At 47.1% G+C, this 14,676-nt stretch overlaps 1 long non-coding RNA gene across 1 annotated transcript in view; it reads right to left on the bottom strand.

The window, feature by feature from the left end:
• Positions 1-1,393: 1,393 nt before the first annotated feature.
• LOC129030306 (uncharacterized) overlaps positions 1,394-14,676 on the bottom strand; it is a 180,332-nt gene continuing 167,049 nt past the window's right edge. The window contains exons 4-9 of the long non-coding RNA XR_008500613.1: positions 11,003-11,134; positions 9,054-9,181; positions 3,563-3,671; positions 2,260-2,326; positions 1,914-2,043; positions 1,394-1,544 (exon numbers count right to left, since the gene is read on the bottom strand). This is a non-coding gene — a long non-coding RNA (uncharacterized LOC129030306). The remainder of the gene's footprint in view (positions 1,545-1,913; positions 2,044-2,259; positions 2,327-3,562; positions 3,672-9,053; positions 9,182-11,002; positions 11,135-14,676) is intronic.

Below are 14,676 nucleotides of genomic sequence, written 5' to 3'. Positions count from 1 at the left end.
TGGCCTGATGTCTTGAAAAAGCCTGAGCTTCGTGTTAAAAGGGAGAAAGTGAGGATTCCATGCCTCTGCCTGCACTCAGCTCTAAGTCTTTGTTAGAGAACAAAGACTTTAGGGAACTGACTGCCTGTATTGTGTGGGTTCTGTTTTCAAGGACAAAAAATATTAACTTAAGGGGAAAAAGTCATTTTGAGAATTTTCTTTAGTAAAATTAAATCTTACCTAGAGCAACTTTTCTTTCTCAAGCAGAGAAGTTCAATCACCCACCCCCAGCCCTCTGAATAGCAACTAAGAAAGATAAAACCATTTTTCTGCTCTGAGATTATTAGCGATCAAGGGCACTAATGAGGGGGCATATGAGCAGCTGGCTTACAGATGTGTATTTATGATGCTTGAATCTGCTGCTTAGGAGAAGCTGGGAGGGGCTGTCTGGGAAGGAAATGGGCAGTGGGTGAAAATGTTCTAAGTACACATGATGACACTGACACCTCGCTCATGGAGAACACGTGAAAGAGCAAGAACTCACAGTGTCCAGCCAGGTGTACCTGACAATCCATATACTTGCAACACCAATCATGGTGTAGCATCCTGGTGAGCTTGAAAGAGGCCCTACCCTGTCCCTACAGCCCAAAGGGGCTCAAGTTCAGGTCTGGTGGTTTTTGTGTTCCAGTAGCCCACCTTCCACCACCTCCTTTACCTTCCGATATGCCCCACCCCACATGCCTGCACCCTGCCTCTCCCCTAAGGTTCTTCCCTCTCACCATGTGACTTGGCCAATTTATGTCTTAAGAAGCCACACTTTCCCTTCTGGGAGGCATGGGGCATTCAGTGCTCCTGTATCATTCCTTGGCCCCATACGCAAGCTCTCAGCCTTCTTTCCACACAGCACAGCCCAACAACTTAGTACTTTTTGTCTTGCACCTGGTATACTGGGGGTTCTCACTCCATTCCTATTCTCTTCATCCTTTTTCAATCCCTTAACAACACAGGCCTCAATGACTTCAAGAAACCAACAAAGAGTGGCAAAGACTGCCCAAGTAAATTATAGAAGAATTCAGTAGAAGACACAAAGGTTCAGTTACATTCATAAGGAACCCACTTATTCATCAGCAAAGACTCACCAAAAGATCCATGAAAAGAATTCGGAGGTCCAAGGAACCTTGATGAGAAAAAAAGGCTCTCTTTATTTTCACAACCTTCTCACTGAACTCTAGCATTTCCTTCAATTATGAATGTAGGCAATAAACCACAGTTTTAGCAATATCTATGATTTGCCAAAGTAGAAATCAGATTTTTTAATATATTATGATTGTTAAGGATTTTTTCAAGCATATGACAGTTATTAGACCTCCAAATAGATCTTGCTTTGTAATGACTTGATAAAGAAGCACACATATGACTGTACCACATACTTGTTTTATTCATATTTTTGATAACTGTATTTCAATATAATTAACTTCCTTTGCAACTCTATGTATTTTATTATGTGCATTTAAAAATGTGATTCTGAGAATGAATCCACAGGCCTCACCAGATGCCAAAGGAGTCTATGGAAAAAAGGAAAGCATTGGTTGAGAACTCATCCCTCCCCTACTCTCTATAACTCCTGTGCATGCCCCCACCCCAAAGACTCCTGTGACAGGGTCTTAAGCTGCACTGTAGGTCTCTGAGCACTTGGACTTGAGTTCTCCTAATGCCGCTAGAAGTGATCAATATCCACGCTAGTGTCAAAAGCAGGAAACTCAAAAAGTTTATATGCAGGCCGAGTGCAGTGGCTCATGCCTGTAATCCCAGCATTTTGGAAGGCCAAGGCGGGTGATCACCTGAGGTCAGGAGCTCCAGACCAGCCTGGCCAACATGGTGACACCCTGTCTCTACTAAAAATACAAAAATTAGCCAAGCATAATGGCATGCACCTGTAGTCCCGTAGTCCCTGCTACTGGGGAAGCTGAGGCAGGAGAATCGCTCGAACCCAGGAGGCAGAGGTTGCAATAAGCTGAGATTGCACCACTACACTCCAGCCTGAGCGACAGAGTGAGACTCCATCTGAAAAAAAAAGAAAAGTTTATATGCAGCACAGGAGTAGGAAGAGAGGAGTGGGAAGGACTGAGGAGCCAGGAGCCTTAGAGCTCTGTTTCTCTGGAGCGGGGCTAAGCAGCCTCTGCCCTGACACTGTGGCAGCCAGGCCACCTGTGTCATGCCCACAGGTGGGGAGTCAGAGGGGTCCATAGGAAAAGCCACCTCTTCAAAGGCCCAACCCACCTGAAAATACACCTCCAGCCATGAGGTACCTGCTGATTCCAGACCAATGAGGGCAATGTTCTCATCCCTTTCAGGAAAAGAAGAAGAAATTCTTTTGTGAACATAATTCTAAACTGGGTGAGAGACATGGTTAGCTACTCAATTCCCTACCCCTCACACTAATTAAACAAGTACTTTGGGTTAATTAATTTGTAGGAAAGGACTATATTGCTGAGTGTACATTTTTTTTCTGGGTTTAAACTGCTCTACTTCTCAAGTTAAAATTACTTTGCTTCAACTTTTCTTTCTTTCTCTCACCTTTAACTTGAAGTCTGTTTGCATGTTTTCTTTTTGCAGTTTGGAAAAAAATTTAGGGGGAATAGAAAGAAGGTTATTTGGTCCTTTGAAGAGAGAAATCCTGCTCATGGATTTTCTGCATTTAATTCATTGGAGAGAAAAGAGCGATTGAGTGAACAGAGTGGGAAAGGGAGGGACGAAAAAAGGCAAAGGGGGCTTTAATCTTCTCCCAGTGGAGGCAGGGCAGCTGCCTCCAAAATCCAGGGCACCTGGGACCCACGAGCCTTTGGAGACCCTTCCACAGCCAAGCCATGCTTGTCTGACCAGAGAACACTGGGCCACAGCTTCCTAAAACAGCCCAGAAGAGGGGAGCATTGGGCTCAGCCAGAAATGCTCCTGCCCTCCCGGTGCTCACTGCCTCAGGCACTTTGATCAGAGGAAGAAAAGCTGAGAACTAAGAAATCATTCTGAGCTCAAGCTGAGAGGGGGAGAGCTGATAAACCAGGGAAATACTCTTTGTAACATGAGCTTATATTCTTCCTTCATCTTTAGGCATAAAGAGAGGAGGCAAAATACATGGTCATCAATACTGGGTGACAAATACTCAGAACTTCTGGGTCAGCTCAAGGGCTCACTCCAGCCTGCAAAAGGGAAAACACCTAACATAGGGCATGCATCCAGCTGAATACACGCAGACTCCCACCGCTATTTCCCACTGCAGAGCCCTCTGGAAATGTACTCCTGACTTTGGGCAGGACCAAGATGTCAAAGGGCTGGGAGTCCCACAGGTCAGTAATTGGGATTCATTTCAGTTCAGTTTACAAAAATCAGAAACTTTAGCACTTAATAAGTGATAAGCGTTGTGCTATAGAAATCTAGGACCAAAAGATCTATAGCAGATGGGGTGCCCACACACCTGTAAACTGCCTGAACTGGGCCTGGTTAATATCCTTTACAACTATCCAATTATAACAAATTGATAAATATATTATAACTAATTGATAAATGGTATAAAGACTGTACTCACCAGGTCAAGGATGGCAAAGATGATTGAGTGATTAACTGGGACGAGTGATGTCCAGGATGACTTCATGGTAGAGGTGATAAGCTGAGTTTTGATGAATGAAAAGGAGTTCCTCAGTAAAACACAGGGGGAAATGATCCTCTATACAAGAGAAACAACCCATGCTAACACACAGAGGTGTGAAACATCATGGTGTGTACAGTAGTTAGGGTTGACTAGAGTATGATGTCTGGGGAGGTGGAAAGACAAGAGAGATGAGTCTGGGGTCAGGTCAATAAAGGCCTGTGCCACGCCAAGCCTTGTTTTCTGGGGATTTTATCCTGGTGGAGTGGTTTTAAACAGAAAGTCACATGATCAGAAGTGTATGAATGTGAGTGTGCTATGCACACGCATGCTGGCAACAGAATCAGAATGGTATGCAATATAATGATTTTCTTTTCGGACATGCTGATTTTAAAGCACCTCCTAGGGACATAGAGGGAGCAGTGGGATATGAGGTCCCACGGCTCAGGAAGGGAATCTGTGCTGGGGATGCAGGTTGGGGAGCTGCCGGACTGATAGTGGTGGCAGAAGTCACAACAAGGAAGAAACAGCCGTGAAACCGCACCTCTGGACTCTGACTCAGCTGGGTAGCTCACTGCTCTGGAAATTCCTAGAACATCGGGCTTTAAAGAGTCCGTAGAGAACAGCCCTCAACCCTCATTTTGCAGATGCAGGAGCTGAAGACCGGTGGCAGCTCTGGCCCTAGCTTTCTGGTCCCTGACTCCCACCCTGGTGTGAGACCTGACCTGCTGCCCCACTGTATCTAAAATAGGACAAAGGAAGGAAGAGAAAGGGGAGATAAGAAGGACGAGGTGGCAAAGGTTTGATTTAGAGGGAGTCAGTCACAGCCAAAAAGATGAGGTGAAGACAAAGGATATTAACCAGTCCCAGTTCAGGCAGTAGGAGGAAGAGAAGGAAGCTATAGTCCCCCACTAAATGGAGGAAAGCCTCAACCCCTTTCCTGCACTGAACAAATCTCACTCAGCTCTGATAACGGAGCTGCCATCTCTTCCAAGAAGCCTTTCCAACAAGCAGAGACGGAGCCACCTTTCCCTTCCCTAACCTGCATTGGTATTTCTTGCATGGCGGTTTCCATATTTGGTCATGAATTGAAATTATTCATAGGCACGTCTCACGTTGCTCTTGACTGTGGATTGATGGATATCATTGTCTGAGCCCCTAGAACTGAGCGTGGGCAGCCCTGCTACAGAGTGGGGGCTCAGTAGATGAAGCTGGAGGAGTGGAGGCTCACTGGCAGGACACGAGAGGGCAAGGCCGGCAGAACCAGATCCACGGATGAAAAAAAGTGAGTAGACAGACAAGGAAAACCAGAGCAGAGTTAGAGAAAAACATGGGGTTGCCATCTCCCTGGAGGCCTATCCCAGCTCCCCCTGTTTGTGTCACAGGCTGAAGAAAGCCCAGGTGATTTGACACCCATCATACCAGCTCTGGCAGAGGCAGGACGGGATGATCTAATAGGTATTTTCCAGCCTTCGTGTCTATTATCCCCAAACAAAATGACATGTGCTTCTGAGTAGCTCCTCTCTGGTTATGTACACTATAATTAAGCACATAGTACACACCCACCTAAGTCTGCACAGAGAGGGTGGGGAAGCCAACCCTGGCACAGCAAAACTGCCTCACTGAATCAATGCGAAGTTTCTACATCGGACTGCTGGCTGTCAAACTCATCTGTCCGACGATGGCCTCTGAGAACTCTCAGTTAAGCTCCATTCAAGACCCCAGGGAGTTGGGGAGGGGCACTGGGCTAAGAAGAGTGGTACCAGGACTCCAGCCTCTGTTCTGTCACTAAATGGGGCCCCTTTTCTCATCTTGGAATCTCCATTTGTTCATCTGCTCTACCCACCTGGCTACTCTCCCTACTCATGAGTCCTGGTTGTTCACGGTTACTGCCCCTGCGTGGCTCTGAGATTGGACCCTTAGGGCCCCAGCAGTCCCCAGAGACCCATGACAGCCCCACCCAGGTCTGTCCAGAGGTTGCTTTGTGGATCCCAGCAGAGGCATTCAGTAGGGCCTGGAATCACAGCATGATTCCTCTCCCAGACCCAGTCCTAGACCAGGCTGGAATCTATGACTCTTATCAGGGGCACTAGGTACTGTGTTGACTCAGTCTTGTCCACCCAGAAAACCCAAGAGCCTCTGCCAGGCTGCAACAAGCTGAAGAACACTTATTGCAGACCCTCAAAGAGGTCCCTGGTGACCAACCTCCCAAAACAGTCTGCTGATTTCAGGCACCCAGACGTGCCCTGGGGCTTCTTCACCACAATGTAACCAGACTCAGGACACCTAATGCCTTCAAAGCTCCTTCCCTGCTAGGTCTTTCAGGAACAGATCATGTGCATCTCCTTTAGCCCTAGGCTAACCCCAACATCTCATGCCAACTGTTCCCCAGAGTCTGTGTGATTTTGGCTGGCCAAGTGCAGGCCAGACTTAGGGAAGGAAGATTGTGGGAGGAGAGACCAAGTTGCATCCAGCAGTGGTAGGAAGAGATTTGACATCTGTAGAGTGTCCCTAAGCAATCAGGCCTCCTGTCCCCATCCTGGAAAGTTGTCATATGTGCAAGACAGTGAAACAGGAGACCATGGCCCTGCCAAAACCCAGAGAAACACCTTCAGACTGGGGAGTAAAGCTCAGTATTAAGTCCTGTGATTCTTCCTCCCTCTCTGACATCCATCCCCTGTCTCCACCCCTTAGTCACAGCCCTCTAGGCATGAGGATTTCAGGCTCCTTCTTACTCCAGCACAACCCTACTGCAGCAGCCAGAATGACCTTTACAAAGTGGCCTCTTCACAATGTCACCTAGCTATAAATCACAGGAGCTCCCCATCTCCCCTGGGAGATAAGATCCATGAGCCCCTTCTCCACATCCCCATGGTCACTCTGACACTGCACTTCTACTCTCATCCCTTACTCCTCCCCTCCTGTATTCTGCTCCCAGGCCAGCCCACAAGTTCTACCTGCATCCTCCTTTTGCCATCCCTAAATACCCCATGATGCCACTTCCTCCATGCCCAGCCACACCTTGCCTCCCCCTAGGAAGCCCACCCTGACCTCGCCAGCTCATTCCTCTGCACAGTACTCTACCTGGGCCCCTGGGGGACAGTACCTCTTGGCCATCTCTTACATGGTCTTATGAATTACAGTCTCAAGCTCTATCCTCCAACTCTACCTCCTACCCCTTCTCCAGGCTGAAGAGATTGTTCAGCACCCCTCATGTTGCCAGAATGGGATCACTTGTTCTGCCACTGCCCTTACTATCTTGTGAGCATCCCTGCTGGTCTCTGACCAGAGACCTGCCGCAGCGGGAACCCCACACGGTCCAGTCTGGTTTTTTTCCATTGTCTTTTCTGCCTTCCGACATAGTATTTATTTATTTATTGTGTATTTAATTTATGTCTCTTCTTCTCAAAAAATAGCTGCATGAGGAGAAGAATATTTGCGTGTTTTTGTTCACAGCTGTATCCCATATCTGGCCCAGTACTTGACCCATGGCAGGCACTCTATAAATATCTTTAAACAGGGCCAGGCATGGTGGCTCCTGCCTATAATACCAGCACTTTGGGAGGCCAAGGTCAGAGATCACTTGAGGCCAGGAGTTCAAGATCAGCCTGGGAACATAGCAACAGTGTGTCTTAACAAAAGATACAAAAATTAATCAGGTGTGGTGGCACGCACCTATAGTGCCAGCTACTTAGGAGGCAAAGGCGGGAAGATCCCTTGAGCCCAGGGTTTAAGGCCATAATGAGCTATGATTGTGCCACCACACTCCATCCTGGGTGACAGAGTGAGACCTTGTCTCTAAAAAATAAAAATAAAATGTCTTTGAACAAATGAATGAATGATTGGATGAATGTATGTTATCATAAGCAGCAGCCATGCAACATCCCAGTGTAGGTAGATTCTTTCCACGTGAGATCCTGGGAGAAGCTGAGCTGAAAGATTCTTGGCCTAGGTGTCAGGTTCCCTGAGATCTGGGTGAGCAACTTTTTCTGTCTGTGCCCTCAGTTTACCTACCTAAAAAAATCAGGAGCTGACAGGTGCACCACTGCTGAGTCTGTCAAGAGCAACTCCTCATCAGCAGCCCACTCCTGCCCACTTGCTGAGATCTCAAGGCCTCCCCTGTAAACTGCCCACAGGCCCTCGCCTAAGACTCTAATTAGTAGCTAGTCTTATAATCATTCTCTCTGGTCAATACCACATTCATTATGGGCTTTCAGTCATTTTATTTCCCAGACCAAGGCACACACAGAACAGGATACTCCTTAAAGGGAGGAGGCAGCCGGCTGATGAGGCCCAGTGCTTGGGCTGCAAGGCCGCCTGGCTGCCAGAGGGATGAGGGGCCTTGGGGTCGCACCCCCCACCCCTCCTTCCACAGCGACAGGTGGATGTCTTGCTCTGGAACGCAGTGGATGTTCCCTGGTGGTGGTGGTGGTGGTTTCCTGCCCCAGCCCCTCACACCTTCCACACACACCTCTATAATCATTGGTTTTCCTTCTTGCCTAGACCAGAGTTGCTGTTCCCTTCTTTCTGTGCCCTGTAGGAAGAATTCAAACAAGGCCCAGACTCCGGGGGTGGGCTACCCCTTGCAAAGTTTCAAGGGAAGTGCCAAGAAGGGCACTACTAACGTGTATGTCCATCCATGTCTTCCCATGGGACAGAGAGAGCCCACCTATGTGATTCGATTTTTTTTTTCCATCTAGACTTGAGGTTTATATTATTATTTCTACTGTGGGAATCCAGTTAACCCACCAGATCAAATTGAAGCTTTTCCCCAGAGAGCACTGCTTTAGGGGTAGCCCTACCCGAAGTCTCCATGAGTGGGTGGAATGGGAGCTGAGGCCTTAAAGGGCAGGAGGCAGGATTTGAGTGCACAAGAGGAGAGAGGCTGGAGGGAATTTCAGCAGGGTAGGGTGAGAGGTTTGAACAAGGACATGCAGCAGGCTTTGGGAAACTCTTTTTGAGTTGGAAGGTTCTTGACACAGACTACAGCTGCCTCCATGAAGCCCATACTACTGTCTAAAGGGTTGCCTACGAGGCCTGGCCCACACATCAGGCATGGTGTCAAGGCCAAGAGACAGCTTAGGAAGAAAGTTAGTATGTGCAGAGGTTAGGAACACAAGCTCTAAGCCAGACCACTTAGGTTCAAACCTGGCTGTACCACCACCTACTGGCTAGATAACTAGGCAAGTTTCTTAACCTCTCTTCCCACCTGAGAATGAGAATAATTGAGCACCACCTCACAGGCTTGCTGGGGCAATTAGATAACAAAGTATGAGCAAACGCTTAGGCCCGCACCCGGGACAGAAGAAGTGCTCAACAAATGCTAGCTATTAGTATTGTTATAATTAGATATTCCTTCCCATCACTATTGCCCTTCACCACCACCACCAAAGATAGCCAAAATGATCACACGTGGAGCCTCAAGACACACCTTGGCCTCCTCTTCAGCCAGTACACCTCCCCCAACTCCTCTATCGAAATTCTGCAACTCCTCTGAAGGGCCAGGTTCTGGTTCCAAGGCAGCCAAGTCCCCAGGCTCTGTCTGGAGTCCTCACTGTCCTGTCAGTGAGAAATTACAAGGTAGCCTCCTATCAGAAGAAACCAGCTACATGGAAGAGGAGATGCTCCCTGAAGGATGCTGGGAAAGTTATCAGGCAGCCACTCTAGGAGGAGACCTGAGGATCTGACTCCCCATTTGGGTTGCAAAGTCCTTCCCAAATCCCAGGCCTTCCCCTTTGCCATCTCTTCCTTCTCTGGAGAAGCTGAGGTCAGAGCCTTGCACCCAGGAGCACCAGCAGTCTGTCCAGACCAATCAAGAATCCGCTTCAGATGGAGAAAACCCACTACTACCCATCTCCGGCCTCTAGTCTCAATGATTTCAACTGCCAGAGAAAAAAAAAATTATGCAAATCAGGGCCAAATTGAAAATCTGTTCATCACTTCTTCTGGTGCCTGGGGTCCCTTGTTGGGGAATTTTTAAATGGCTCAGCTCATCTGAAGCCAAAGAAGAGAGAGGAGACAGATGGAGTCATGCATTTTTACAGAGATTCTTAAGAATTGTCCTTGTGGAAACCCCTCTGCCCATCTATGCTGCAGTGGGGAAGTCTCATTCCATGACCGGCTCTTACTAAAGATATTGCTCCCTGCACCTGACAGCTCGGGCATGCTTCTGTGGGGACTGGCTTGCACGGTGGCCTTCAGGAGAGGCATTTCTCATACCACTGGCTCAGAAAAACCCAACGCTTGCTTATTGAAAAAGCAATCTTTCTGCTGCCCAACAGAATGCAGAGCATCGGTTTTAACCGCTCCCCCCCGCCACCAAAAAAAAAGTCCACCTGTAAAGGCACTTCTTGTCAATTAAAACTGACTCCACCCAAAAAGTGGAAAAAGTGGTGTGAGCCAGGCTGTAGCCAACACGTTTTTCATGTGTCTGCATAAACAGAAGATCTGATTTAAGGAGCCCTGGGGATTCCCTTTGCATGACATCTTCTGAGCAGAAAGTCTTATGGGCATTGAATTTGGCTGCAGAATTTGACTCAAGGTCTGGTCTTCAAATACCCTGCAAAAGGAGCGGGCTCTCAGAGGCTGCCCTTGGGACCATGATCACTTAGCAAAGCCCTCCCTTCACTTGGTGTAGTAGTCAGGGCTCTCCAGAGAAGCAGAATCAATAGGATATAAATATATACAAAGGGAAAAAGAGAGATTTATTTTAAGGAATTGGCTCATGGGATTGTGAGGGGCTGGCAAGTCCAAAATCTGCAGGGTAAGTCAGCAGGCTGATAATTCAGGTAAGAGTTATGTTGTAGGCTTGACTCTAAATTCTGCAGGGCAGCAGGCTAGAAATTCGGGCAGAGTTTCTATGTCACAGTCTTGAGGAGAGTCTTCTTTTTCTCTTTGAAAAACCTTTGTCTTTGCTCTTAAAGCCTTCAACTGATTGGATGAGACCCACTCACATTACGTAAGGTGATCAGCTTTATTCAAAGTCTATGATTTAAATTACACATTTAATAAATACCTTTGAAGCAACATCTAGGCTGATGTTTCACCAAACAACTGAGCACCATAGCCTAGCCAGGATGACACATAAATTAACCATCACACTTAGCATGTTCCTTCCGCAGCCTGGCCACACACCTAGCCAATCTGCCCCACCTGCACCCTGGCAGTGCCTGGCTCCCTCTCCTTGGGCACACATGCTCACTCACAGCTCTATGCTTTTTCAAGCTGCCTCTCCCTCTCCCACTGTAACGCACTCCTCCCTCATCCCTTGCCTGTTCAAACCCTCCCTTTACCCTCTAACACCCAACTCCAGCTCCACTTCTCTGATGGAGTCTCCCTCCTGGAATGTCCATAGCCTGCAGCCAGACTTGGATCACACACCTCCTGAACTCCTTTTTCCTCCTTTTGTCTCATTTCTGAATTAAGACATTGGTACACACACCTCCACCTCCCATCTAGAGGAGGGCTGGGAAGATGAAATGGATGCAATTACTTCACTGGAGAGGATTTTCTCTGCGAGGAAAGCATAATGATGGTAAACGTTGGATTAAAAAACAAATGAACAAAATCAAAACAGAAAAAGGGAAAGCCATGAAAATCCGAGGTTGTTCTGACTGAATTGAGCTATAAACACAAGTTGAAGAGAGGTCGGTTAAAGAAGGTGGGTTCATTGTAGATAAATACATTAAATAGCTCCTATTCAAGCTAATCTGTGAAAATGCAAATTATTCTCTGGCCCTGCAATGGGAGTCACCTCAGAACTGCCGATGGGGCTTCCGGCAGACATGGGGACAACATTAAGGGAGGACTCCGTGAGTCACTCCATGGAGACCTCTCCAAGCAAATGAGTTCAAAGTTCTGCTTTTAATCGATTCAGCGTGTGATATCACTGGGCAGCATTTCCTCTGAAGATAAGGACAGCATTGATTATCAGACAGGGAGCCCTGAGGAGCAAGGGGCCTGCGCCAGAGCAGAGGGCCAAAACCAGCTTCAAAAGGGGCGTGCTGGCTGCTTTACCAGGATGAGTACAACTCCCAGCTCAAACCCCAACCCCTGACAGGCAGGAGGGCCTAGAGCCAGCCCACTGGGAGCCAGTCACCAGCTTGCAGGAAGGAGTGGGAGAGGAGGGAGATCCGCAAAGACTAGGGGCATTTCTGAATGACAGAGTATGGCAAGTCTCAATGTTTGCTGTATTCTCTATTAATTATTAATATTGTTGAGCATGAAAAAGTGTTACATGCCCTATGCTAAATGCTGTGGAAATAGCAGACAACCCAGGATCATGCCTGTAGGAGGTGCATTCTATAGCAGGGAATAAAGACACTGGGCAAGTCCAGGTTGAGAATCCCTTATCCAAAATGCTTGGGACCAGAAGTGTTTTGGATTTCAAATTTTTTCAGATTTTGAAATATGTGCATACACCTAGTGAAATATCTTGAGTATTAGATCAAGCTTACACTCAAAATTCATTTATGTTTCATATACCCCTTGTACACAGAGCCTGAAGGCAATTTTTCAATAACTTTGTGCATGAAAGTTTGTGTCAAGTACTTACATGTGGAATTCTCCACTTGTGATGTCATGTTGGCACTCAGAAAATTTCAAGTTTTGGAATATTTTGGATTTCAGATTTTTGGATTAGGTATGCTCAATCTATACTACACATAATTGCCAAGATAAATCAGGTGGAACCACACACAGCTTTGTTTTTGTTTCCTGCATTTTGTTTTTTGAGACAGGGTCTCACTTTGTTGCTCAGGCTGGAGTGCAGTGGCACAGTCACAGCTCACTGCAGTCTCAACCTCCTGGGCTGAAATAATCCTTCTGACTCAGCCTCCCAAAGTGCTGGGATGACAGATGTGAGCCACTGTGCCCAGCCCGTACACAATTTTTAAAGGGCAAAGCAACATCATGGGAGCAGCAGGCTTGTCCTTGCTGAGGATGTGGAGTGAATTGCAGGAATGGTTACTTTTCTACAAACAGGAGGCTCCCAGCACTGCCTTTGCTCCTTATCCCTCCCTGCTCCCAGTCAGCTTTCAGAGCCTCAGTCTAGCCTGGGGAGGGATGGTGGCAGATCTTAGACTGGATTAGATATCCCTCCTACATGTTCCTTTTGTGATCTGTGATGGCCCCCACCACCACCATCCTTCCATAGAACTTCCTGTGCTATATTTTAATTGTTTGTCTCATTGCCAGTCTCATCCATTGAATAACAAGCTCCTTGCGGGCAGAGGCATGTGAGTCTCATTCAAATTTTACCCCCAGGACCAACAGAGAATGTGAGACTTTGTTAGCCACGACTTCAAGTGCTACCTGCTTAATGCATGTTTAGAAAAACTTCACTAATAATGATAGCTGCCAGTGTTTGAACAGGCATTGTGTGTCACATGCTGCTAAGCACTTGGCAAATATTGGCTCATTTAGCCTTTGCAATAATCTTTTGAGTCTGGCATTATCATCCCTATCAAGCAATTAAGGGATGCCCCGAAGTTCAGAGAAACTAAGTAATCTGCCCAAGGTCACACAGCGTGAGACTAGATTCAAACTCAGAACTGTCCCTGGACCCCACAAGTGCCAGTGTGAGTTCTCCTGGAATGAGAGCACAATCTCTGCAGATGCACAAGGAGAGAAAATTCCTTCTTGCCAGATGCAAAAAGAATCCAAGGAGCTTCAAGTGCTCAACAAATGCATCCACATGGAAGGCAGAAGGATTTGCAGTTGTCAAAATTGAAAGCTCCCAGAAATGGGGCTCCTAAGCCTGCAAGATCCTCTGTAAGGAGGTAAAAGCATGAGCCAGACTCCACTCGTCTTCTCCTGGAGAAAAAGAAAAAACCTAAGCCGGGACATAGGGAGGCAGCCAGCCAAATAAAGTGGAAGGAGGCAGAGGTATACGTCATCAATGTCCGTCCAGGTTATCAGCATCCCTCTTAGTCTCATCAGAGCTTCTCTCCAAAACTCAGGGGCAGCAACATGCAGCAAATCCCAGAGCTACTTCCAGACTCAATTGAGTCTGGGGAAGGAAGCAGAGAGAGAAACAGAGCATGTCACAGGTGAGGGTCAGGCACAAACTGACAGGCTAGAAGCATGGGCACAAAAGTGGCGAGTGATTTACCTGCTGTCACACTGCAATCCTTAAGTGGAATGTGCTAAAACAATCTAGACTGTTCTGCCTGTGGAGGTATGCGTCTCCCTTAAGAGCCACTTCAGCCTGCTGCTTCTCCCTGTGGAAAACTAAGAGAGGAGTTTGTCATCACGGAAAGAAAGAAAAGAAGCCTGCTCATTTCATCACAAAAACTTCAGCGAGCCTATGGCAAATGGTCTCAATTCTTCCTTCCACCTGATTTATGCCAAAGCCATTGTTCACCCTGATGGTGTTCAATATATCACTAGAATGAACACTGTGCATCCTGGCATTTCGCCCTCCAAAGCCTTATAGAAAAATGGATGCTAATGAAGAGAGCTTCCATGTTTTCCTAAGAAGACTATCACTTCTGATAATATAGAGTGCTTCAGCAGATCAATAAAAGCAATAAATCAATGCAATCTATTAAATACAACAAGCGCTTTCCTAGACAAGTGCTCAGAAATACTCCAGAATAGCACGTCACCAGCACTCAGCATGAGAGCAGGTCCCAGTGGCCACTTAGCATGAACAAAGATTCAACAAATAGTTGAAGAACAGATTTATAGCCAGGAACAGTGACCTTCTCAATCACCCCACCCCACCCCAACCCCAAAAGGGGTCTCCCTAGGCAGATTCTCATTGTTGCTCTTTGGACAGAGCCCCACTTACCATCCTTTCCACAGAAACACTCAGGTTGGCCCTTGAGACAGAGCTAGCCAGAGTTCCAGTGAAACAGGGTAAGTTCTATCAGGCAAAGAAAAGCATGGATGAGGCGAGGTCAAACATAGTGAGTCTGGAGAATGTAGGGATTAACCCTTCAGTCTGCCCATTCTCTGCTCAGAGAAGAAGCAGAGAAGGGGTCTTCATCCAGGGGTCTGAAAGCCATTCCAAAGGCAAGCCTGCATCTCAGCCCTGCTCTGGACATTTAGAC

This window comes from Pongo pygmaeus, chromosome 12 (assembly GCF_028885625.2).
Source record: "Pongo pygmaeus isolate AG05252 chromosome 12, NHGRI_mPonPyg2-v2.0_pri, whole genome shotgun sequence".
Classification (NCBI taxonomy): Eukaryota; Metazoa; Chordata; class Mammalia; order Primates; family Hominidae; genus Pongo; species Pongo pygmaeus.
Note: the sequence above shows the minus strand (reverse complement) of the source record. Positions and strands in the feature narration are given on the sequence as shown.